Source organism: Arachis duranensis, chromosome 4, assembly GCF_000817695.3.
Source record: "Arachis duranensis cultivar V14167 chromosome 4, aradu.V14167.gnm2.J7QH, whole genome shotgun sequence".
NCBI classification, from domain to species: domain Eukaryota; kingdom Viridiplantae; phylum Streptophyta; class Magnoliopsida; order Fabales; family Fabaceae; genus Arachis; species Arachis duranensis.
Window position 1 is genome coordinate 23794047 of NC_029775.3, and position 3608 is coordinate 23797654.

The following is a 3608-nucleotide window of genomic DNA, read 5'->3' on the forward strand; positions in this document are numbered from 1 at the left end:
TCCTCGGCCAACCTCAAAGAAGCCGCCAGTGAAAGAGAACTCGCCTTCTCATTTTATAGATCCTTCTCTAACTTGGTCACCTTTAATTCAAGCTCCTCCTTCAGCCCCTTTATCCGGTCAAACTCCTGCTTTGCCTCCTCCATAAATGCCTTGGTGGCATGAAGAGGGAGACTTTGAGCAGTTCGGTGTATAGCGGCCGCCGTATACGCCATCTGTACGTGATTCCGAGCCATAAATTCCAAATGATGGAGGATGGACACGTCGTCCATTGAGAGGGTACCATAGAGCCCAATTTGTTGATCTATAAACTAAATTGCATTGAAGTCAGGGGCATTGAGATCGAAAGGCTCAACCGTCTTTTGTTTCTTACTTAGAGGGACAGCAGATGGAGCGACAGAAGTAGGGTGAGGGTCCACCAAGCGGACCCGAGGTGTTGGGATCACCTTCCTCACCCCGGGGAAACTCGGCACTGATGGCTTCTCACGCACATGGGATGACCCCTCCCCAACCGCCTTGGCGGCAATATTCCTGGCAGCAGTCGCCTTCTGCGCCCTCTTAAAAGCTTTCATAGATTCGTTATTCTTCATTGCCTCTGCAAATAAAACAGAAGTCAAGCTACAAATCAAACAAGTCAGAAATACAGCTACAAGTAACACAAACAGATAGCCAAGAAAACACAAGATACCCAGTTCAGTTTGAAGAAGAGAAGGATCGGTTAGAAATTTCTTTGTATCAAGATGGGGAGGTTGATCCCAGCGCTCTTCCAAAACAGTCACAAAGGCCCGCTCAGCCTCATCCAACATGTCCCAAGAATACCTGGAGACCCTCACATCTTTTTGCCAATCCAGGGGAAAGGCAGGCTCATCATTTTCATCCAGAAAAAAGGGGCGAGTTCTTTTAACAGCTCGGACCTTGAAAAAATAGTTTTTAAAATCGCGGAATGACTCGTTAAACATGGAAAAAACTTTCTTTCCCTGGGTGGAACGAAAGGAGACCCAAGCTACCTTCTTTTTTACCACTCCAGGCTTAGTCAAGACAAACAAATAGAAGAAAAGAGATTGGGAAGCAGGAATACCAAAGCCATTGCACAACAATTGGAAAATTTTTATGAATCCCCAGGAGTTGGGGTGAAGCTGAGAAGGGGCAACATTACAAGACCATAACAGGTCGATTTCAAATTGAGTAAAGGGAAGGGTAATACCCAGCTGACCAAAGAAAAAGTCATAAGCATAAAAGAAAGGGCGACCATCAACAACCCGAGTTGAAAAACAGACTCTCTCGTCAGAAGAAGGAGGGACAAGTTCATAGTTCTTCTCATCACCGAATTGCTACAGACACTATGAAACTGCCTAAGCTGAGTACAAAACTCAGAATCAGCCAGCGAGACACACAGGAGAACCATGGGGTCCACCCAATCAGCCATACCCGCAGGAACCTGGGAAGGCATCTCTATAACGTTATTTCGGGAAGACATGAGGCTAATTAAATCCTACAAAAAGAAAAGAAGAGTGGATTACTTAGAAACATCTCTGACATGGGTCAAAACATCTCGACGGGTGGATAAACCAAAAAGGGAAAAACCCCAAGACTCAAGATAAAAAGTCTTGGAGCATCCCTTGGAGGCAGTAAACAAGAAAGGTCTTCAAATCATTTCTACAGTCTACATCTCGGCACTCATCAAAAATAAAATCTAGAGAAGAAAACAAAGGAAGCAAAAAACGCAAAAGGTCCATCCTTCTACAGTTTATCAGAAAAAGTATTGCTTCTACAGTTTACCAGCACTACTGCTACAGTTTGTCAGAACACCAAAAAAGGCCAAAAGGGAAAAACAGCAAAGGCACAAACTTTTCAAAATCAAGCAAAAATCATCAGCCAAAGGCACAAACAGAAACGGCGGCAACATGCAAAAGAAAAAGCAAACAAAAGATTCGCACTGAAAAAGAGAAAAAACCAGAGCATGCAACAAGTCAAAGCACGATAAAAACAGGAAGGTCCAAACTTTCTCCAAAAGGAAGATCAAAAGGAAAACCCCATCGCAAAATCAGAAATAAACGAGGAAACACGAAATGAGACTAACCTGGAGAATAGAAGGAAACCTCGAAGAAAGCTGAAAAGTAGAAGCAACAAAGCCACCCCCTTGAAGAGGAAGAACGCGAAGACAGAAGAAAAAAAATGTGGAAACAACCCTCTTCCGAAAACGCAGTAGCAGAACAGACGTCACAAAGAAGAAACTACAAACTCTGGGCAAGAAACAAAAAATGAGAGAGTAAAGGAAGGAGTTACGGAGAAGAAGTGAAGAAGAGAAAGCATTTTTTGATTAAGAGATTCAAAATAAAAGCCAAAAGAGAATGTGGCAATTAATGCCAATTAAATGCGGATGTTAAAACCGCTTGCGTTCCCAAAAAAACACTAATACAAAAGCGCGCGTTTTTAGAGAAAACGTTCTACATTCAAAAGCTACTACAAAAGAATCGACAAAATGCTTGAGTTCGGCTTCGTCAAAAAAGGACCGAAGTAAAGGACTCGGCCTCAAAAAAGAAGACCGAGCTCAAGCAGGGGCACTATTCATACCCTGGGTCGAGCTGTCCGACCCGGGATGTTCTACAGACAAAGCGACCGACCTCTTCAGGCCAGGACAACCCGACCTCTTCTCAAAGAGCTCGGCCAAAGTCACAGAAAAACCCCAAAAAGGGCCCAAATAGAGGAACACGTCCTAAATCCAAGGGTAGCCCAAGCCCATAGAGATAAAGGCGGTTCCCTTAAAGATGACCTCACTTAAAGATAAGATAAAGATAAGATAAGATAACTAACTTATCTTATCCACAGGAGGCCACATCTCACCATTATAAATACACTGGAGCACCCAGGTATAACTCATACTCTGATTCTACTCAATACCTGCTTAATACCCTTGCTAACTTAAGCATCGGAGTCCCTTGCAGGTACCCCCCACCCTCCGGGGACGAAGGATCAGCACCACCACCAAGTCCAACAAGTCGGACACACCAGCTCCGGCCGCCGTACACCTTCCGGACACGTTGGCTCCGACCAACACAGAAGATCTCATCCGAGATCGACCTACAGATTCAAGTAACCTTCGGAACAGAACCCGAATTTGAGAGAAAGTTTGATTTGGGTTCCCTGGTCGCTTTCTATGATAACGCCTACGCCGCTTCCAGTTTTGTTTGAGGAACCGTCCACATAAAGATTCCATTCTATAGGAATTTCTGGAGTGTCTGTAAATTCTGCAATGAAGTCAGCTAGATATTGCGATTTGATGGCTGTCCGAGCTTCATATTGAAGGTCGAATTTGGACAACTAGACTGCCCATTGCAAAATTCTTCCTACTAGGTCCATTTTCTGCAAAATTCCTTTTATGGGTTGGTTGGTCCGAACCTTAATGACGTGAGCTTGGAAATATAGACGGAGCCGTCGAGAGGTTAGTATGAGAGCATAGGCAAATTTTTCTATTTTTTGGTAGTTCAGCTCAGATCCTTGTAATGCTTTGCTGATGAAGTATTGATGAGCGGATAATTTATACGCTTTTTGGCATTATTTTTAGTATGTTTTTAGTATAATCTAGTTAGTTTTTAGTATATTTTTATTAG